The 23,682-nt window shown below is 30.0% G+C and overlaps 1 protein-coding gene across 1 annotated transcript in view; it reads right to left on the bottom strand.

Moving 5' to 3' along the window:
- Nucleotides 1–23,682, bottom strand: part of LOC135127253 (semaphorin-2A) — a 917,845-nt gene that overhangs the window by 620,418 nt on the left and 273,745 nt on the right. The gene's annotated exons all lie outside the window — the stretch shown is intronic.

Raw genomic sequence — 23,682 nt, 5'->3', positions numbered from 1 at the left:
ACGAGAAATTGCGATTTAGCTCAAAAAGCGCATTGGAGTGGTGCTCATATTAGAGCTTTCCGCCATTTCATCCGCACAATACCGAACGTAAATAGCGCCGTTTCGAAGTTTTTGCTTGAGCCGTGTGCCGCCACTCCCCAAAAAGCTAATTTCTTCCTTTGTGGTGTGTATTGCGTTGTAGCCGCTCAGTTAAAATTGAATTAAAATTATTAATAACCCAGTGGTCCGCAATAAAGGGCAATCCTCGATTCCATTAACAGCTTAATTTTCTATCTCGTGTTAATGTCGACGTTCGTGGATAATGAAGTGCGCCGTAAATAAGAAAAGATAGAGCAAAAGAGCTCACGTGCCAAAACTTAAGAAGCGCACGAAAAATAAAGGAAAGCGGCTATCTAGATAGAAGGTAGCGTCTGGCAGACCTTCGGGGTAATAAGTAAAAACGGTAAAGGTTTCGGGGAATAACGAGCAGGTCGGCACGTCCTGCTAAAATAAGAGAAATCTAAAAAGAATGATCGGAATTTTTGGTCTCGAGCGAACGAAAGCAATATGAAAAAGGAATTTCGGGGGCGCAAAATAATGTTTAAGTCGTGGATGTGTCAGTCCGACTGTAATAAACGGGAGGATTTTCGAGGAACGTATTCAGGGTGTAATTCTTTCCGCTCTAAACATAACCACCTTTTCCATGACGGGTAAGTCGTAGACCCCAGATGTCCGATGGGAAATTTACGGCGCGTCAGCAGGAGGCGAGGAACGAAGCGAGAAATGCGAGGATTTTTTGGTTTTGAATTAATGAAAAGTTTCCCGGATGCTGGCCATAAAAACGCTTAATGCAGAACCGCTATTAAGAATCACATTTATTCGGATATTTTTAAACGGACAACTCTTATTTTGGCATCGGTAATCTTGCACATCTCAACCACTTAAATATCAAATTATTTTTAAATACGGGCCAACATTAATTGGTTGAATTTTCCGTTTTCTGCCATTATTCGCCAATGCAAAGACTTTAAAATCGCCCTCAGCCACAATTTAAACCCCTCACCTAAACTCTGAATCAGTTTTAATTCCTGAATGAGGGCCGTCTTTTGTTAATAGTTATTTTTGGAAAGTTGTGCCTTTTTTGCTGTTAGTAAAACTTTGGTTCATCGATTAGTTCCCAGATGATCTGCGTGTTGTGCATCATTTGCTGCTCTAGTTTGTGAGTAGAATATAAGTAAGGGTGGCGTCATGGTTCACGTGACACCATTTGCGCTGACGTCATGGCGTCCAATTGATGATGATAATGATCACATTTTTACTTCCCGAGCGTAAGCTAAGGAAGCACTGACCGGCTACTTTTATGATGTTTCATGACCCCTAGAATACGAAAACTAGGTCTCTCGTTTCCGTCTGTGTGTCTGCCGTCTGCCATCTGTCCGCGTCTCTGTCGATTTTTATTAGACACATAATTTTGCTGAACTACATGGCAAATAGATTTTAAAGTTTATAAAATAATATACTCCTATATGTGTAGTTTATGAATCCGTGCTGAGCATGAGTTTTTAGTAGAGACATCCATATTTTTGGAAAAAAATCAAAATTCTGTAATAACATTCTGCAATTTAATTTTGAAACTTCAAGCGTGGTATATTCTTAATCAAAATATATTGTTCTTCCAAAACAAAATGATGCCATCGTCTCAAAATTTTACCGAATCCTATCCAAAATATACAAAATATGATGAGTCTATACTTGTGATTTATCACTGCATTCATATTTTTCAGAACTGCTTCTACAGGGTGAGTCAAAAAAATTAATGAATTAGTCAACACATTTTATTGATTAAACGATTTTTACCTTTCGATTTCTCAATTTTTCAATATTATAATTTCTCAGTTTTTGGATATTTCGGTTATGAGATTTTTCAGTTTATCCATTCTTCATTTTTTCTTTCATTTTTCTATTTCTTATTCAATTTTTCGATTTTACAATTTCTAAATTTTCCGATATTTCAGTTCAATTTTTCTCTTGAATTTTACGATTTTTAAATATTTCGATTTTTCAATTTTTCACTTTTCTAAATCCTCAGCTTTTCGATTTGTCATTTCTTCAATTCTTCAATTTTTGGATTTTTTAGGTTTACGATTTTTGAATTTTTGAATTTTTTAATATTCTGATTTTTCGACTTTACTTTTTTGACTTTTTGATTTCTCAATTTTTCAAATTTTTAATTTCTTACTTTTTGGATATTTAAGTTTTAAAATTTTTCGGATTATTTGATTTTCCCGTTTCTTGTCTTTCGAGTGTTTCAATTTTCCTGTTCTTCAATTCTTCAATTTTTCAATTTTTCAGTTTTTTCATTTTTCAATTTTTCGATTATTTTTAAGATTTCGATTTTTTGACTTCAATTTTTTGCTTTTTTGATTTCTCAATTTTTTAACTTTTTGGATTCTCAGTGTTTGGATATTTCAGTTTTGGGATTTTTCAACCTTTCGATTCTTCAACTTTTCGTTTGTTGACTTTTGAATTCTTCCATTTTTAAAACTTTAGATTTTCCAATTTCTCGATGTCACAATTTTCCGATATTTCGATTTTTCAGTTCTACAATATTTTTATTTTTCAATTTTTCGAATTTTTAACTTTCAATTTTTTAATATTACATATTTTGGTTTTTCAATTTTTCGATTTTATGACTTTTTGATTCTTCAACATTTCAGTTTTGGGAATTTTCCAATTTCTGGATTTTTCAATTTTTCGAATTTTTTTGATGTTTCGATTTCTTGATATATTCGGATTTCGATTTTTCGGTTTTTCAATTTTTCGATGTTCAAAATTCTTGATTTTTCGATTGTTCAGTTCTGCAATTTAAGTGTAAAAGCTTCTTAAAATATGTGAACGAATCTTGAGAATCTCTTGTGTTTCGCTTCTGAAAGAATTTGAAAAATGATAAGAATTTTAGTAATGTTTAGCGTCTTTTTTTAATTCTTTGTTTCCGAAATTTTGGAAATATAATATCGTTATTATTACTATTACATTGCATCTATTCAAAGTGTCCTCGTAAGAATGTTGATGACGTCATCACAAAATTTTCTAATGGAAACACTTTTTTTGATTTTTCAGCTTTATATTTTTACAATTTCTCGATTTTCATTTTTCAATTGTTTGATATTTATATTTTAGAATTTTTTCGATTTTACCATTATTTGATTTTTCAATTTTATATTTTTGCAGTTTCCCATTTTTACAGTTACATACATTTTTTATTTTACAATTTACAATTTTGTAATTTTAAAAACTTCCAGTAGAAGGTTCAAAATTTCAATTTTCATGTTTCAAGTTTTTGATGTTTTAATTTTATAATTTATATTATACAATTTTTCGGTTTTGTAATTTTGCAATTTTTTGACTTGCCACGTTTATATTTTCACAATATTTCGAATTCTCAATTGTCCAGTTTTTAATAAATCAGTTTTTCAATAATCAGAATTTTCAATTTATCCATTTTTCAATTTTTCCGTTCTGGAATCCTTCGATTTCTCATTTTCAAATTGTTCCATTTTTCAATTTCATGATTTTGCACATTTTCATTTTTACAGTTTAATCAATTTCCGAATTTACAATTATCCAATTTTTCAGTTTTTTTGATTTTTAAGTGGTCAAAATTTCTATTTCAATTTTCAAGATTTTAATTTTCCACTTTAATTATTTTACAATTTCTCGTTTTTAAAGGTATTCGATTTTTCACCTTTTCGATTTGACACTTGAGTTTTCAATTTTACATTTTTATAATTTTTTGATGTGTCAATTATTTCGTTTTTAGTTAATCAATTCCACAATTTTCAGATTCATATTTCTAGGTTTTTTTTTAAATGTTCATGTTTTTAATTATTATTCAATTTTCGATTTTTCAATTTTGTCGGAGTTTCATTGTTTAGAGTTTCCGATTTTTGATTTTTACTTTTTCAAAATTTCGGTATTCAATTTTTCAACTATTTCGATTTAAAAATTGCTTGATTTTAATTTTTATAATTTTGCGATTTTTCAGGTTTGCAGTTAAATAATTTTTCGATTTTACAATTATCCAATTTTTCAATTTTGTAATTTTTTCGATTTTTCATTTCTCAGTTATTCGAATTTGATTGTTTCGATTCTCCTATTAATTTTTTTTAATTTCTCAAAATTTCAAGTTTCAATTTTTCAAGTTTTCGGTTTTTTTGAATTTTATTGTTTGCTATTTTTGGATTTTTCAATTTTGTGATTCTTTTATTTTATCCACAACTTGTAGTTTTATGCAATTTTTCAATTTTACCATTTAATAGTTACTCGCTTTTAAAATAATTATCCACATTTTCAATTCTGTAATTTTGTAATTTTTTTATTTTTCGGTTTTATATTTTTAAATTTTTTCGATTTCTCAATTATATGGTTTTTAATGAATGCGTTTCTCAGTTAACAGATTTTGGAACTTTTGTTCTGTTTTTCAATAAATCTAGGTATATTATTTATTATTATTATTAATTATTTTCTAATTTATCGTTTTTTAATTTTTTGGTTTTGGAATCCTTCGAGTTTTCATGTTGCAATTGTTCAGTGTTTCAATTTAATAATTGTCCAATTTTTCAGTTACACAGTTTAAGTAATTTTCGAGTTTACAGTGTTATCCAATTTTTAAATTTTCTGATTTTTAATCCTTCAAAATTTCTGTTTTAATTGTCCAAGTTTTTGATTTTTCAGTTTAATTATTTCACAATTTCTCGTTCTTAAAATATGGATTCGATTTTTCAACGTTTCGATTTTACACTTTTTTGATTTTTCAGCTTTACATTTTTATAATGTCTCAATTATTCCGTTTTTAATAATTAATCAATTTCTCAATTTTAATTTTATAATTCTTTTGATTCAATTCATAATTTCACAATTTTTCGATCTTTCAATTTTGTAATTTTTCAGTTTTACAACTAGAAATTTAAAATTTTCGATTTTAAAATTATTCTAAGTATTTTCAGTATTAGTTTTATGCGACTTTTCAGTTTTATATTTTAAAATTTTTTCGATTATACTCAATTACATATCAGATTTTTAAGCAATCAGTTTTCAATTTTTGGTTTTTCAATTATCAAATTTTCCAATTTTTCGAATTTTATTTATTTCAGTGTATAGAAATTAGACAGGGTTTGTACGACTGCTAAAAAAGTCCTGTCGAAATAACTAACGACCAATTTTTGAATTTTTTCTGAACTTGATTTGAACTAAAAAGTAGAATTGTTTTGGAGGATTAGATTAGGAAATGTGATCCCCTTCTCACACTATTTTCACTCTACTACTTCTTTCTAAGAATTAAAAAAATCATCACAAGTGAGGTGGGGTGGGTGGGCGGGGTTTATATTTTTCTTTTTTTTTCTTAATATACATAGTATTCTTTGAACAACACGATACTCGAAAACGTGTTTTTAATTTCTTGTACAGAAATACGCATTTTGCAGTTAAGCTTTCCCCCCTTTGTTCATAGTCAATAAAAAAAATCATCAGAATTGAGACAGGGCGGGTGGGCGGGCTTACATTTTGCATTTTTGTTATAATATGTGTACACTTCTTTTCAGAACATGAAACTTAAAACATCTTTAAGATGGAAATTTTGTAGAATAATAGAAAAATCCACATTTCCTTGCAAACATGTACCATTTTAACCATGTTCTAAGTTCCTTGTTGTGAAAAGATGGCTATATTAAGAAAAAAAAGGCAAAATATAAGCCCCGCCCACCCGCCCTATCTCTATTGTAATAATTTTTTTTATTCATCGTGGGCCAAGAGGGCAGAGCCTAACTGCAGAATCCCTATTTCGAGAAATTAAAAACATGTTTTTAGGTATCGTGTTGTTAAAAAAATAATTTGAGCATGTATATTAAGAAAAAAAAAAGATTAAGTCCCACCCATATCTGACCTGATCTAAATAGTATTGCAGTTTTTATTCGTTGACAGACCTAGGGGCGGAGCCTAATTACAAAATCCCTATTACCTTACAAATAATTACCATTTTAAATGTGTTTTAAGTTTATAAGAATAAAAAAATATCACAATTGAGATGGGGTGGGTGGGTGGGGTTTATATTTTGGCTTTTTTTCTTAATATACACAGTATTCCTTCAACAAGACGATAATCAAAAACATGTTTTTAATTTCTTGTAAGAAAATAAGTATTTCGCAGATAAGATTCGTCACAATTGGGATAGGGCGGGTGGGCGGGCTTATATTTTGTTTTTTTGTTTTAATATGAGTGGACTTCTTTTCACAACATGTTTTAAGTTTCTTGTTGTGAAAAGATGGCTATGTATATTAAGAAAGAAAGGCAAAATATTATTCGCTTACTTTGACACAAGAATAAAATTAGTAGAACCACAAATGTTTAATAAGATATCTACAGTTTAATCAGCATTTTGTGTAAACTAAAATTGTTTGCCTTAAGGAATCCCAGACGACCCAGTGGGCGTAGATCTACAAAATCCCTAAGTTTAATGAGGATTTTGTTAAGGCAGTTATCCGTTAATTCCTTTTGGGAGCAATTTGCCGTATTGCTTATTTTCCGTTAAAGATTTCCTCTTAAAAAACAGATTCCTATGTGCTTTGTTCGTTTTTCTCTTTAGCGGTGTAATTTTAAATCTTGTGCCATTTTTACTTTTGTGCCAAATTTGGAGTCCTAATTTAGATGATTCTTTAAAAAAAGCGCCACCTGTTGCATGAAAACAAATTTTTAAAACTTGGATATAAATTATAGGTTAAATTCGTTCCGTTGTTCGCGACGACTCTGCAGATTCAATTTTTATTCAACGCAAAATTGTGATGATTATGTCTGTATTACATTTTCTATTCCAGCAGCTAGAATCAGATTTTACTTTATATAATCCTCTTGTGAGCAGACATTTTGTGCTCTCATTGTACGTTTCCCGTCATAGCATAATTATCACTTCGCGTAGTTTTCGCAGAGAAATGTTGAAATACAAACTGCATTAGATGCATTTTCTCTGTCAGGAGCAAGAGGTCTGAGAAGTGAACATCCGGTGGTTAATTTAGCTATTTCTGTGAATGTTTACCCTCAATCAATATTCCATACCTTCGCGCTGATCTGTCTAGTAGTGGTATATACCCAGTTTGATTTCATTTTTTCACCCCTGATGCCACCTTTAATCTCTGTAAGAGTATCGTTTTGTACGAAAACCAATTTTTAAATTCGATCGATTATAATTTCGTCGCCGAATACACGGAAAATGTCGGCGTGTGTTTACTTTTATTTCTTATCGCTTAAAGTGTAGGCAAACATACCCGAGCTTAAAAAATATGAACACAACCCGTTGATGTTGTTTGGATGATAAAATTAATTAAATATTAAGCAAACACCCTTTACAAAATCGATAAAACTTGTGAAACGCCACTTCAACATTAAATCATTTTTTTATTTTGATGTCAATACCGTTGTAAACAACGCGATAAAAAAAAATCAGTGCATTGAAATGTTTTATAAACCGCTTTCAGAAAATTGTTCTTTTCATTGAAGCGAAAAAAGTAAAACTAAGCTCCGGTGTAGTTCAGAAGTCCTGTATAATTATCGCATTGATTGCGAAGCGGAAGTTTTCGTTTTTCGCTGTTGCATTATTCCGCTTTGTTGCGATCCACTGAGAAATTTATTGAGTTCGATCAATTCCCAGGGTTCACATCATAATTTTCGGAATTATGTAGGATCTGCAGCAGAAAGGGATCCGTTATAAATTCTAAATTCGCCGAAGGCACACTCTGGGGTCTATTAGCATTTTTTGGGCGGAAGCTGATGAGTCTATGCATCACCATTAGAGCCCGAAAGAGAAATCATTATACGCTCAGTTTTGCATTGAAATAAATGTCTAACCGGATAAATCGACCAAACACAGGAACAGGGATTTTGGGTTCGTCTGAAGCGCATCAAACGCCTCATTAGGAGGAAATCGATTTAATTTCCTAGGAATGACTTTATTATGTTCCTGTAGAGACCCAATTTGCATAATTTTGCGTTTAAGTTGTGTAGCGAGAGCTCGCACAATCTGGGCCTAATTAGTTAACGAACTGCTAAAAATCAAAGGGTCCGTCATTAGCAAGTCCGGGGGAAAAATTCGTTGTCATTTGATATACGGCGCCGGAGTTTACGACTTGGCCGAATTATTATTCCGGCATTAACGGTTAGCTAAACTTGCATAATCGAATTATAGCGATTTACAAGCACGTCGTTCATTTAACACACTAACAACCAGAACAACTTTAAAATCTGCTGCTCGACTCGACGCGAAGTGATCATTGAGAATTCGGATTAATTGTGATGTTTGTTAGCAATAGCTGCCTTTTGATAAAATATTTCGTAATTTAAATTGGTTGCTTCTTTTGTAGCCGCTTTAATGAAATCCCTTAACTCTCAAGAGACCGAGTCTTAGAACAAGATCTTTGACGTCGTCTACTATCTGAGTTAAGTCTCTAAATTACCGCTTTATAAATAATAAATTTTCATTTCCTCCCATTCTGTATTAATTTGGGCGGGCAATCTTGCTTCGATACACCTCACTTCGTGGTTTCTTTATTAAACCGCCAACAAAATTAAAAAAAGTTTCGCCGGCACGCTCACAACTAACACGTTTTTTCTACTACAACGTAACAACGTTCAGCTGGTTTATTGTTTTTGTTTCATAATTTTGTAGTAGGAATTTTTTGAAATTTTTAAAAATTCCGATAATTCCCTGCCCGATTTTGGAAAAACGGTTTGAGTTATCCAAGAAATGAGACAGGGAGTGACTTCTGTGGCCCGAAATCTGCAAGAAAATGTGTTTAGTTAAATTTAAATAATCGTCGAAAACGAGTCGAAATTTGTGTAAGGGAAAATTTCTAATGGAAAAATTTCATTTGTGAAAAAGCTGTCTAAAACTTTTCAAAAAAATCAGCAACATTTTCGAAATATTCCGAGTGAAATTCGAATTTTTTGAAATTTTTAAAAATTATGATATTTCAATGGGTGATTCTGGAAAAATGGTTGGAGTTATCTGCCGCAGAAGTCACTTTCAGCCTCATGAATTGTCGCACATTTTAAAAATTTAAAAAATTCGAATTTCACACCAAATATTTTTGGAAAATTTTATTCTGTAACCCTAGATACGCCATGTTTTTCAAAAAAATTGGAAACTTTATCAAATGAGGAAATTGAACATTCGAAAATTCAAGATATATCAAGAAATCGAATAATAAAAAAATGGAAAAATTGAAAAATCGAAAAATCAAAAATTTTCAAAACTTCAAAAATCAAGATAGTGAAAAATCGAAAAGTCGAAAAGCTTTAAAAATGGAAAATCCTAAACACCAAGAAATGGAAAATTTAAAAATCGTGAAATCGAAACATTAAAATCTCGTATAATAATTTAAGAACACGAAGAAATCACTAAATGTTGAAAAATTGAAAAATCGTAATATAGAAACATCGAAAAATGGAAAAATCCAAAAATCTAAAAGTCTAAACGGCGAAGAGTTGAAGAAAAATTGGAACATGGAGAAATCGAAAAATTGAAAACTTAAAAAATCGAACATTCGAAAATTCGAAACATCGAATAATTGGAAAAATTAAAATTCAGAAAAATCGACGAATCGAAAGATCCAAAAAATTGAAAAATCGGAAAATTGAAAAATCGAAACATCAAAATCTCTATAAATCAATAAAGAGAAATCAAAACATTAAAGAATCGAAAATCTTGAAAAAATAGAAAAATTTAAAATCGAATAATAAGCTGTCTAAAATAAAAATTCGAAAAATTTAAAAATCGAAAAAATTCGAAAAAGTCATAGTCAAAATATAGAAAAATCTCCAAACTGAAATATCGAAAAATTGGTAAATCGTAAATCGAGAAACTGAAAAATTGAAAAATCCCGAACTGCAACGTTGAAATATTGAGTAATTGATTGAACATTGAAAAATTGGGAGATCGAAAACCACCAAAAATTGAAAATTTGAAAAATGGAAACTTTTAAAAACCTAAAAATTTGAGGAATCAAACTTATCTTTGGAATGAGCACTTTTTCACAAATGAAATTTTCCACACACAAATCGTCAAAAATGGGAAGAAATTTGCATAGGGGGTATACATAAGGGAAAATTTTATTTGGGAAAAACTCGTCTAAAATTCTAAAAAAAATCAGGGTTATCGATCTTGACGTTCTGATTCCAAAGATAAGTTTGATTCTTCAAATTTTGAATATTTGGTGATTCTAAGTTTTCGATTTCCCAATTTTTTAATGCTTCAATTACGCAATTTTTTAATGTTGCAGAACGGATTTTTCAATTTTTCGGTGTCTTAATTTAAGATTTATCAATTTTTCGATTTTTCTATTTTTTCAAGATTTTCGATTTTTTGATGGTTCAGTTTCTCAATCTTTAGATTTTCGACTTCTTGGTTTTAGATTTTCCAGTTAGTTTCTCGATGTTTCAATTTTTAAGTTCGAATTTTTCAATTATTCGATTTTTTTGGTTTTCCGATTTCTTGATTAATGGAGATTTCGATGTTTCGATTTTTCGATTTTTCAATTTCGCGATTTTTTAATTTTGCGGATTTTTCGATTTTTCGGAATTTTAATTTTTCCAATTATTCAATTTTTAAGTTTTCGTTTGAGCTATTTCGATTTCTCGATATCATCATGTTACGATTTCTGGATGTTTCAATGTTTCAATTATTCGATTTTTCGATTTCTCAATTTTTCAGTTCAATTTTTCTATTTTTCCATTTTTCGAGTTTTTATTTATTTATTTATTTTTTATTTTTGGTAGCTTATTCCATTATAAATTTTTCTATTTTTTCACAATTTTCGATTTATAATGTTTTGATTTCTCGATCTTTCGATTTTTCGACTTCTCGATTTTTGATTTTCCAGTTTCTCAACTTTTCGATTTTTAAAATTCTTGGTTTCTCGTTTTTCCAATTTTTTGGTTTTCCGATTTTCACATATGTTGCGAATTTTTTATTGTCCAATTCTTCCATTTTTTCATTTATTAAGTTTTCATTCATTTTTTGTTTTCCGATTTCTTGATTAATGGAGATTTCGATGTTTCGAAATTTCGATTTCTCAATTTCCCGATTTTCCAATTTTTCCGATCTTTCGATTTTCTGATTTTTCTGAATTTAAATTTTTCTAATTATTCAATTTTTAAGTTTTCGTTTGGGCTATTTCCATTTTTCGATCTCTCGATATTTTCATCTTCCAATTTCTCAATGTTTCAATTTTTCAGTTATTCGATTTTTCGAGTCTTCAATTTTCCGATATTTTAATTTTTCGATATTTTAAACTTTAGATTTCGATGTTTCGAATTTTCGAATGTTCAATTTCCCGATTTTTTAAATTTTCGATTTTCTGATTTAACGAGTTTTCTAAATTTTCAAGTAATTTTGTTAATTTTCCGATTGGGTTATTTCTATTTCTCGATGTATCCAATTTTTCATCATTCGGTTTTTCCGTTTTTTGATTCTTCAATTTTTCGCCTTTTCGATTTCTAGATTTATGGAATTTTCAATTTTTCGATGTTTCTATGTTACGATTTTTCAAATTTTCATTTAGGTTTGAGGATTTTTTCGATTTATTAAATTGTTATACGATTTTATGATGGGTTCGATTTCACGATATTTACTTTTTCCATTTCTCAATGTTTAGGATTTTCCATTTTTATAGTTTTTCAATTTTTCACTTTCTCGATTTTTCAAATTTTTAAGATTTTTGATTTTTCCATATTTAATATTTCGATTGTTCAATTTCCCGATTTTTTAAATTACCAGTTTTTTGATTTTTCGGTTTTTTAAAATTTTAGATTCTTTAACTTTCCGTTTGGGTTGTTTCGATTTCTCGCTTTTCCAATTTTTCATTATTCGATTTTTCCGATTTTTAATTCTTCAGTTTTTCAGTTTTTCGATGTGTAGATTTTTGGATTTTTCAATTTTTCTATGTTTCTATGTTACAATTTTTCAATTTTTCGACATTTAAAGGTGGGGATTTTTTCGATTTCATGAATTGTTATACGATTTTTTCATGTTTCGATTTCCCGATTTTTACATGTTCCATTTCTCAATAGCTATGATTTTCCATTTTTAAAGTTTTCAAATTTTCACTTTCTCGATTTTCCAAGTTTTTATAATTTTGGATTTTTCTCTATTTTAATATTTCGATTTCACGATTTATTGAGATTTCGAAGTTTCGAATTTTCGAATATTCAATTTCCCGATTTTTTAAGATTTCAAATTTTCTATTTCTCGATGTTTCCAAATTTTAATATTTTTAATTTTCCGGTTGGATTATTTCGATTTCTCGATGTTCCAATTTTTCGGTTTTTTAATTCTTCAATTTTTCGCCTATTCGATTTTTAGATTTTTGGATTTTTCAATTTTTCGATGTTTCAAAGTTACGATTTTTCGATTTTTCAACATTTAGTTTTGGGGATTTTTTTCAGGTTTTTAAAGTTTATGATGTTTCAGTTTTCCTATATTTTTACTTCTCGAGCGTAAGCTGAGGAAGTATAGTAATCGAGTCCATCGGTCGAATTGCCACTTTCATGTGTTCCTGACATATCTCCGTCTCTCTCTCTGTGTGTGTGTCTGTCTGTATCCATTTTTATTAGACAAGTAGTCTGCGAAACTACTGGACCGATTGTTGTCATATTTTATATGTATATTAGGAATTTCATATAGATGGTATACTAACTAGAATTTGGCTAATCATTCCCCCCACCAATGGGATGACGTCATTTCCAAAATGTATAATAAAAAGTTTTAAATTTTATTGAATAAGATACTCCTTCCAATTTTTGGATTTTTCGATTTTTCTAAATTTTAAATTTTTTAATTTTCCGTTTGATTTAATTCGATTTCTCGGTGCCCCAAATTTTCATTATTCGATTATTCGGACTTTTAATTCTTCAATTTTTCGTCTTTTCGATTTTTACGAATTTTCAGTTCTTCAACATTTCAGTTTGAGGATTTTTTCGATTTCTTAAATTGTTTTACCCTTTTTTGATCTTTCGATTTCCCATTTTTTTCAATTCCCATTTATCGATATCTAGGATTTTAAATTTTTCACTTTCTAAATTTTTCAAGTTTTTAAAATTTTTGTTTTTCGATTTTTCAATTTTTTTATATTTCGATTTCTTAATTCGTCGAGATTTCGCTATTTCGAATGTTCAATTTCCTGATTATTTAAACTCCCAATTTTTTTCCAAAAATATAGCATATCTAGGGTCACAGAGTAAAATTTTCGAAAAATATTCAATGTGAAATTAGATTTTTCTTGATTTTTAAAATTTGCGATAATTCAGTAGACGATTCTGGAAAAACGGCTAGAGTTATCGAAGAAATGAGGTCGGAAGTGACTTCTGCGCCCGAAATCTACTAATGTGTTTAGTTAAATTTCGAAAATCGTCAAAAATAGGTCGAAATTTACACAAGGGAATACATATACTGGAAAATTTTATTTTTGAAAAAGTCGTCTAAAAATTTTCCAAAAATTCGAATTAGTTCGGATTGTGGGAGTTATACTGTAATTTACACTTATAAATAATTAAAAATGTCATTTGGTTTATTCAAATTATGTATTATGTAAATGCTTGCTTTGCATATTTAGTTGCATATTTTTAATTAAGTGGTGCATGTTATGTTACATATTTTGTTGCATGCAATCCGAGCCTTACATAATGTTCACAGTAAGATCGAATTCTTTAAGGAGATTTAGGTTTTGTAAAATATTTAAGGCAACGTAGAGGTAACATTTGCCGGCCCTACAATAAGAATAATTCTCAAAGGCCTTGTGGTAGTTGCGCTGCGGTCATTAGCTGTATCACTTCGGCTGGCAATAGCTCGAGCTTTAAGTTCTATGAACAAACACTCGAAGAAACCTCCTTTTCGTCGTTTTTCGTGGGGCAGAACAGCAGCCGGCTTACAATAAGCCGCTTTGGGTGACTTATGGATGTCCGTTTGTGGTATAGAAGAATATAACATTAAAAAGGTCGTATTTAAGGATTCGGCCCTTAAAATTTTAATAACGTGTCGAGAGGTTTTACGCTCCTTTAACGTCATAATTTATTCATGTTCACTCCTAGTTTTTGCCGATAGCATATTTCATGCCTAAAGGAAGCACTTTTTCTTCTTTACGATCTTATTACCTTCACAATACGTAAAAGCCATAAATCAAAAGTTTTCGGTGCACTTATGCCCCGCCATAATTCATTAGCGGTTTAGTTTTTCGCGAAATTGCGTCGGCTGACGTCACGTCACTTAAGTGCGAAATGTCTCTGCCCCTCGGGAAGTCTATGAATTAAACATTCGCTAGAGACACGCTCGGCAATCTCGGATTCCTATGCAGGATGAGCCAGAAAGAACCTTGTTACCTCATGCGGATTTCAATTTAGGAAAAAAGTACAAATACTGTTCCGTTCGTTCAAATATTTAAATCGACTGATAATTTAAAATTCAATCTAATGGAAAAAGTAATTACAGGCAGCGGAATTTGTTTTTGTTTTTTGGAGGATAATAACAATTGAGTTTTATTGAGTTTGGGGCGAGGGACGGTTTACGTGAATCTTCAAGAAGGTTCGACGAGTTTAAGAGATCCGGAAAGTCCGTAAGAGGTGATAAATAAAACATTATTGATCGCTAAATTAAAATGACGACGGAGGGGAAGTTAGTGAGGAAAACGGTTGCAAAATGTTACACCGAAGTCAAATAAACGTGATTTACAGCGCGATCCGGACTGAGTGCAAGCATGGATAAATATTATTGCGCGATATCTACATGTATTATTTATTATTGATAACTACCGCCGACAATTATTGTTGGCAGCACAACCGTATCAATAATAAATTGAATTTGACGTTTAATTTATCGACAACAGGAGGTTTTCATTCAATGCTCACGGTTTCTGGGCACACAAAAAATTGTACTAGAGCATTAGTTTTGCAGAGTTATATATAGAGAGCGGATTTCTAGGTTTAATGCTTTTTGTGAAAAATGTAAGCACTTCAAAACTTTTTTATATCTGTAACTATGATACAATTTGGACTCATGTGACACATTTTTTTTAGGCTTATTTGGTTTTTTTTCAATGTTATGCATATTAAAACTTATATGCATATTTAATGCTTTTTTCGACGAATATGAGTTTTAATGCATATTTTGTTCAAATGCCGGCCTTGTCGGGATGACAAATACTTGTTAGTTAGCCGCATCATATCGTATGCATTTTACCTGGACTTGACCATTGAAGTACACTTAGTTAAGACCCTTTCTGTGAATAGGTTCCGGTCGTTTGGGTAATAAAATGTTATTATAGGATTGGAAAAATATTCCATAGATTTTTACTTCCCGAGCGTAAGCAAAGGAAGTATTGTAATCGAGTCCGTCGGCCGACTCTCTACTTTTACGTTTTCTCGATCTTTCATGACCCCTAGAAGACGAAGAAATAGGTCTCCCATTTCCGTCTGTCTGTCCGTCTGTCCGTCTGTCCGTCTGTCCGTCCGTCTGTCCGTCCGTCTGTCCGTCTGTTCGTCCGTCTGTCCGTCTGTCCGTCTGCCGTCCCGGATTTTTATTAGACAGATAATCTCCGAAAGTACTCGACCGATTGTTGTGAAATTTTGTACTTATAATAAGAATATCAAGTAGATGGTAAAACGCTAACCAAAATTTGTCTAATCATCCCCACCACTAATGCGATGACGTCACTTCAAAATTGTACATAGTAAATGGGTTTTCAATTGTATAAAATAACATAGTCCTACACATGTAGTTTACAACTCTGAATCGACTTTTCACCCGAAACGTCCAGATTTTTGGAAAAAAAATCAAAATTATAAAACAACATTTTGAAATTTAATTTTTAATCTGTTAACCAGAATGCTTTGAAATGTTGCAGATGTTTCAAGGCTATAAAGAGCATCATAAATCTTTAGTCAAAAAATATTTGCTTATCCCCTCCAAAAACTTGATGACGTCAGCTCAAAAGTTTGTGGAATAAATCATATCTAAAATGTACAAAATATGACGAGTCTGTACTTGTGATCTATCACTCCATTCATATTTTTTGGATTTGCATATACAGGGTGACTCAAAAAAATTAATGAATGCGTAAATTTATTTTACTGATTTACTCAGAAACTACAAAACGGAATGCTCTGACATCTTGCAGATGTTTTAAGGTTATAAAGGGCATAATAAATGTTTAGTCAAAATATATTTGCTTATCCCCTCCAAAAACTTGATGACGTCAGCTCGAAAATTTGCCGAATAAATCATATCTAAAATGTACAAAATATGATCAGTCTGTACTTGTGATCTATCACTCCATTCATATTTTTTGGATTTGCATATACAGGGTGATTCAAGAAAATAAATGAAAGCGTAAATTTATTTTACTGATTTACTCAGGAACTACAAAACCGAATGCTTCGAAATCTTGAAGACATTTTAAAATTATCATAAGCATGGTAAATTTTTGATCAAAACGTATTTGGTCGTCCCCCCTAAAAAATTTATGATGTCACCACAAAATTTTGCTGAAAAAATCCTATCTAAAATGTACAAAATATGGTGAGTCTCTTCTTGTGATTTATCATTCCATTCAAATTTTTTCGATTTGCATATACAGGGTGACTCAAAAAAATTGATGAATGCGTAAATTTATTTTATTGATTTAATCAGGAACTACAAAACCGAATGCTTTGAAATCTTGCAGATGTTTTAAGGTTATAAAGAGCATAATAAATTTTTAGTCAAAATATATTTGGTTATCTTCTACAAAAAACTGATGAGGTCAGCTCAAAAGTTTTCCGAATAAATCGTGTCTACAATGTACAAAATATGATGAGTCTGTACTTGTGATTTATCATTCCATTCATATTTTTGGATTTGCATATGCAGGGTGACTCAAAAAAATTAATGAAGGCGTGAATTTATTTTATCGATTTAATCAGGAATTACAAAACCGAATGCTTTGAAATCTTGGGAATATTTTAAAGTTATTATAAGCATGGTAAACTTTTGTTCAAAATGTATTTGTTCATCCCTCCTAAAAAAATTGATGACGTCACCCTTAAATTTTGTTGAATAAATCCTATCTAAAATGCAAAAAATATGATGAGTTTGTACTTGTGATTTATCATTCCATTCATATTTTTTACATTTTCTTAAGAGGTGGTTCAAAAAAATTAATGAAGTCAATTTATTTTATTGATTAAATTAAAGGCAACACTTATTATTAGTATTACACCCCAACCAACCCAATTTGGTAGACACAAAATTTGTTAAAGGAAAAACTCGGTTGAAACATAAGGGTAGCACGCTTATTTACATCGACTTTAACATTACAGACCTGCATTTGTTTTATGCGTTCACTTGATTCCGCGAATGTGAAATAGACATGTTTATAATCAACCAATTGTGAATTTCACCGTCAAGAGTTAAAATAAAACCCAATGTTTTATATAATAAGCGGAAGTCGAAGCAATAAAACCGACGGTCGTTTTGTTTACAGTTTCTCTGTTTGGCTCTCGCGTATGCTGTTACACCTGTCATCTTAAATTAAGAATGTTTATACATACACGATTTTCAGTTGCCTCTGATACGTAGGTATACGTGAGTAAATTGTTTCGTTATTTTACTGATTATTACAAATCAATATTCAAACGACCCAATTCATTTTCCCGAAAATTTGAGAATATAATAATTTTATTCTTAGTATTACACTACATCTATCCCAACTGATATACGTGTCCTTGCAAAAATGTTGATGACGTCATCGCAATTTTTTTTTAAATTCCCACTACAAAAATGTAATGAGAAAAAAAACACAATAGGCATGCAGTCGTCAAGTTTCCGACAGCGAGGGAAGTACTGTCTAAACTCTTTAGACCAATTTTTTGACTTTAAATCCTTCCTTCCGTTGATAATGAATTAAAGCTTTTAACCAGATGTTCTTTTTCGGCATTTTGCAGCAAGACCGTTGAAGATTTTCTAGAAAAAAGGATTATTGTACCCAACTACCTACCTTAAAATTTTTCTAATGGAAACTTTTAAGTAAATGAACCGTTTATTTCACAACCATCAGTCTATCGCATCTGTCGTAGTACAGTGTTATACGTGGTTCTCCCTTGTTACATGTTGAGTTCTTTTTGGTAATATTACTAATATTTAAAAAAAATGCCGAAAGTAAAATCGACGCCGGATGAGTGGATAAGGGATTTTACAGAATTAAAATTAGAAAACAACAAAATATTCTGCAGAGCTAGTGTGAAAACCGTAAGCCCACTAATTTTTTTTTATCTATTTTCCTTTGTTAATCCTGTATATGTACGTTGTTTTAGATTCAAAGCGATAAAAAATATAACGTGACGCAACATGTCAGAACGACTCTTCATGTAGAAGGGAAGAAAATGTTTGAAGTTTCTAAAATTAAACAGCAGACCATACATGAATCTGTTGCATCTACTTCCACAAAAGATGAGCAGTTTCACTTTAATTTAGATTTATGTAAAATGATGATCCAGTCCAATATACCTTTAAAAAAATTGGAGAAAGGCCCTCTTCAAGAATTCCTTGAAAAACACTGAAATCGACATATTCCGATTGAAAGTACTCTCCGAAAAAATTATGTAGGCACAGTGTTTCAGCAAGTTTACAACGAAATTAAACATCGCATTGGAGATAATTATTTATGGTTCGCTGTTGATGAAACAACCGATAGTTGTGGAAGATACGTGACAAGTTTAATTGTTGGAATCTTAAATGAAAATTTCCCTAGTCGAGGGTATGTAGTAAGTTTGAAAATGTTAAATAAAACAAATGGCAATACGATTACCAGATTTGTAAATGCAGTCTTACGTCACTATTTTTACCAAATGCCGTACCGGCGAATAAAATTTTATTGATGATCTTTGATGCAGCTCGTTATATGTTGAAAGCAGGGAATAATCTAAAAATATTGTACCCCAATTTAATTCAGTCTACTTGCATTGCCCATGGTTTAAACAGAGTGGCTGAAGGAATACGTTTGCAGTTTCCTACTGTTAATAAATTAGTGGCAAATGGTAAAAAGATTTTTGTTAAAGCCCCACTAAGAGTGCAACATTTTAAGGAAAAATTTCCAAACATACCATTGCCCCCAGAGTCGATTATAACGAGGTGGGGAACATGGTTACAGACCACATTTTATTATCACAAATATATCAAAGAATTTGAGGAAGTAGTTACGGAGTTTACCCAAGATTCTTCTCAATCGATTAAAGATTGCATAAATATTTTGGAAAACAAAGATTTGCGACAAGATCTAGCTTTTCTAAGAAGCAATTATCAATTCGTATGTGAGGTAATAGAAAAGTTAGAAAAACCCAACATGTTGTTGGCAGATGCCACAAACTTAGTGAAAGAATTTAAACAACAAGCAAACGCAGTAAGGGGTGATATTGGTACTAGAGTATCTCAAAAACTTGACGAAGTGTTAAATAAAAATGCAGGTTTCGGTGTTCTTTCTGATGTTGCTCGTGTTTTACAAGGCCAGAAGGTGGAAAATTTGGAGTTAGATTCAACATTAGTTGCAAAATTCAAATTTGCGCCAACAACGAGTGTTGATGTTGAACGCACATTCTCCAATTTTAAACACATTTTAAATGATCGGCGAAAAAAATTTGCAGTGGACAACTTGGAACATATTACAATCATAAATTGTGTTAAAGAAAACTGAAATACGTGTGTAAAATATAAATTCTAGGATTATTGTAATAATATTTTATCCAAAGTTCTAAGAAGTGTTGTTTGATTTGTAATATGATTATGTTTTTAATGCTTTTTTGCTTAAAATAAAACTTTTTTATTGAAAATGTTGTGCTAATTTAAGCGCTTATTCTTAATTTTTTTATGCTTATAAATCCGTTCTCTAGATATAAAAAGAAATATGTTAGCGAGTATTTAGTCGTGGTACTAGAAAATTAATTTTACCCCAGAGCATAAAACAGTCAGTTCTAATATGAAGAAAATATATAAGAAACGAATCAAGAGCATATTTCGTCGAGTGATGTAAAATTAAATCTCTTCAAAACATCTGAATGCTGTATTCTTTGTATTGGTTCAATCTCTTTACGATGGACTGCGTAGATGGGGTACCAAATAATTGCTCCCGACTCCATTCTTAATATCACCAAGGAAAAAATAATATGATAAGTGTCGCTGATTCACAAATTTTCCACAAGAGAAAAGCAAGGGAAAAATAAGAAAATGGAAGAATAACAAGGGAAGGAAAGAAGAGTATTTAAAAGCAAGAGAGAAGAAGAAGAGAAGACAATAAAGTTCCTGAAAACAAGAAGAAGTATGGAGATATATAAACAAGGAACGGAGAAGGAAGACTGAAGTCAGTAGGAAAATCAAAATACAGGAATGGAAAAGACATAATAAGAAAGGAAGGGGGAAAACATGTTTGGAACCAAAGAGACAAGTATTATGAAGAAAAGGGATATGCATGTGAAGAAATAGGGAGAATGAGAGAAATGGGAAGGAGTATGAAAGAAGAACTGAGTGTAAGAGATAAGGATATAGATAAGCAAGAACGCAGATCTTCAACAGTAATTTGGCACGGTGGAATAGAAATATTAGAATTCGTGTAAAAAATGGGCTGAGAGTACTCCAAAAGTGTCAACAATTTCAGATGGATCAGATAACTCATTACTTTGATAGATGATAAGACCTGGAATTCTAGATGTTCCTGTTTTGCGTTGAATAAAGCTCCAGAGTTTTTTGGAGTCAACAGAAATGGATTGTTCTAAGTCGGATGAGTATTTTTTGAAAGCAATATTAATAAGTGCTTGGAACGAAGACTTTTAAATGAGTCATAAGATTGTGAAGATCCACGTTCTTTAAAAGTACATTTTTTTAATCGAATAGAATGAATGACTTCACTAGTAAACCAAGAAGAGTGATACTGGCGGTGGAGATTTGAGGGAGAATATATACAGAGTATCATAAAATTTGGAACCAATTTTTGAAAAATTTGAAACTCCAAACAATGAAATTCGGAAAATTGAAAAATCGAAACAGAAATCGGGAAACCAAAAAATCGATTTCTCAATTGTGCAGTTTGTAATAGATTTCAGAAGTTTTGAACTATCAGTTTAATTATTTTTCAAAGTTTCATTTTTAATTAAAGGTATCCGACTATCCCATTTTTACAGTTTCCAATTATTGATTTTTAATTTTTCCAAATTTCGATTTTCAGTATTTTATGTTTTTGATTTTTCAATTCCATAATTTTGCAATATTTCGAATTTTCAATTTTGTAATTTTTCTGTTTTACATTTGTCCGATTTTTCAATTTTTCAATTTTAAAATCATACAAAATTTTATTAATTAATTATTAATTTTTTTATTTTTTAGTTTTATAATTTTACAATTTTTCGATTTCGCAATTGTCCAGTTTTTAATGAATTAGCTTTTCAATTACCGGATTTTTCAATTTTTGGATTCTTCTTTTGTAATTTGCTTGTTGTTTGAATATCAGAATTTTTGCGATTTAAAATTTTTTTACATTTTTCACTGCTTGATTATCACATTTTTCAATTTCTTGATTTTTCATCTTGGTGATGTTTCTCAATTTTACGATGTCGTAATTTTTCGATTTTTCTACTTTGCGAATTTAGACATTTTCACTTTTTTAGTTTTAATTATTCAAAATTTCAATTTTAACGTTCCAAGCTTTTGAATTTTTAGTTTCAATATTTTTCAATGTTGCGCTTTTAAAGGTATCCCATTTTCCAATTTTTGGTTTTTCAATTATCGGAATTTTGTTGTTTCGATTTTCCAGTTTTTGAGTTTTCATTTCATAATTTTGCCATTTTTCTTCTGATTTTTCGATTTTGTAATTTTTCTGTTTTAAATTTGCGTCATTTTTCAATTTTTCAATTATAAAAGTATAAGTATAATTTTTCAGTCTTGTAATTTCGCAATTTTTTTTTATCCTCAAAATTGACTAACAGAAACACTGAGAAATAGAGAAACCAAAAAATCGATTTCCCAATTTCTCAATCAATTTTTGTTAATGTTGCAGTTTGGGTGTTTTCAATTTTTCAGTTTCTTGATTTACCATTTATCAGTTTTTCGATATTTCAGTTTTGAGATTTTTCAATATTTTGACTATTAATTTTTTGCATTCTTGATTTTTCTTTTTTCAGTTTCTCGGATTTTTAAATTTTAATTTTTTATTTCTGAATTTTAGGTAGCTTATTCGATTTTAAATTTTTATATTTTTTCAAGGTTATCGACTTTTAGACTTCTTGGTTTCAGATTTTCCAGTTTCTCAATTTTTAGATTTTTAAAATACTTGGTTTCTCGTTTTTCCAATTTTTCGATTTCTCGATTTTTACCGAGATTCCTATGTTTAGATTTTTTGATTGTCCAATTTTTCCACTTCGTTATTTATTAATTTTTCTGAATTTAATTTTTTTTTATTTTTCATTTCGAGATATTTCGTTTTCTTGTTCGAATTATTCAAATATTCGATTTTTCAATTTTTCTGAATTTTAATTTTTCTAATTATTCAGTTTTTAAGTTAATAATAATAATTGAAAAAACGAAAAGTTTAGAAAACGAAGAATTATAAAACTGAAAATTGAGAAATCGATTAATTAAGAACAGAATCGTAAAATTGTAAAGTTGAAAAGTCAAAAAAATGTAAAACGAAAACTTGAAAAATCGAATATCTTTAAAAACGACAAATTGTAAAATAATTAAACTGAAAAATTAGAAACTTTAAGCACTAAAATTGAAATTTTGAACCAATTACTATTAAAAAAATTGGAAGTTTGTAAAATTACAAAATTGAAAATTTTCATAATTGTAAAATCGTATGTAACTGTAAAAATGAGAAACTGCAAAACTATAAAAACTTGAAATTAAGGTTGAAATTTTGAACAATTAAAATTAAAAAAAAATTAAACATTGTAACGTAAAACTGGATAATAGTAAACTCAAAAAATTACAAAATTGAAAAATCGTAAAATTGAGAAATTATGAAATGGAAAATCAAAAACTTGGAAAATGGAAACACGGAAATCCGCATAATTGAAAAATCAAGAATCGGAAAATCCGATACTTTTAAAAACAACATTGAAAAATAATTAAACTGAAAATTCAAAAACTTGATACATTAGAATTGAAATTTTTAATAACTACAATTCAAAAAAATGAAAATGTGTAAATTACAAAATTGAAAAATCGAACAATTGTAAAATCGAAAAATTTCGAAATCGTAAAATTGAGAAACATCATTAAGTTGAAAAATCAAGAAATTGAAAAATCTGACAACCGTAAAATCAAGAATTGAAAAATGTAAAAAATTTTAAAATTTCAAACAAACAATTGAAAAAAGAAGAAATCGAGAAATTCTAAAACTGCAAAACTGAGGATAAAAAAATTGCGAAATTACAAAACTAAAAAATTATATAATTTTATATATAAATGAAAAATTGAAAAATGAGTCAAATGTAAAATAGGAAAATTACAAAATCGAAAAATCAGAAGAAAAACGGCGAAATTATGAAATGAAAACTCAAAAAGTTGGAAAATTGGAAATCGAGATTTTGAAATACTATAAATCAAAAATTCCGATAATATAATTGAAAAACCAAAAATTGGAAAAA

This window comes from Zophobas morio, unplaced genomic scaffold, assembly GCF_036711695.1.
Source record: "Zophobas morio isolate AGI-343-1 ecotype UQ-CSIRO unplaced genomic scaffold, CSIRO_AGI_Zmor_V1 ptg000011l, whole genome shotgun sequence".
In the NCBI taxonomy this organism is placed as follows: domain Eukaryota; kingdom Metazoa; phylum Arthropoda; class Insecta; order Coleoptera; family Tenebrionidae; genus Zophobas; species Zophobas morio.
Note: the sequence above shows the minus strand (reverse complement) of the source record. Positions and strands in the feature narration are given on the sequence as shown.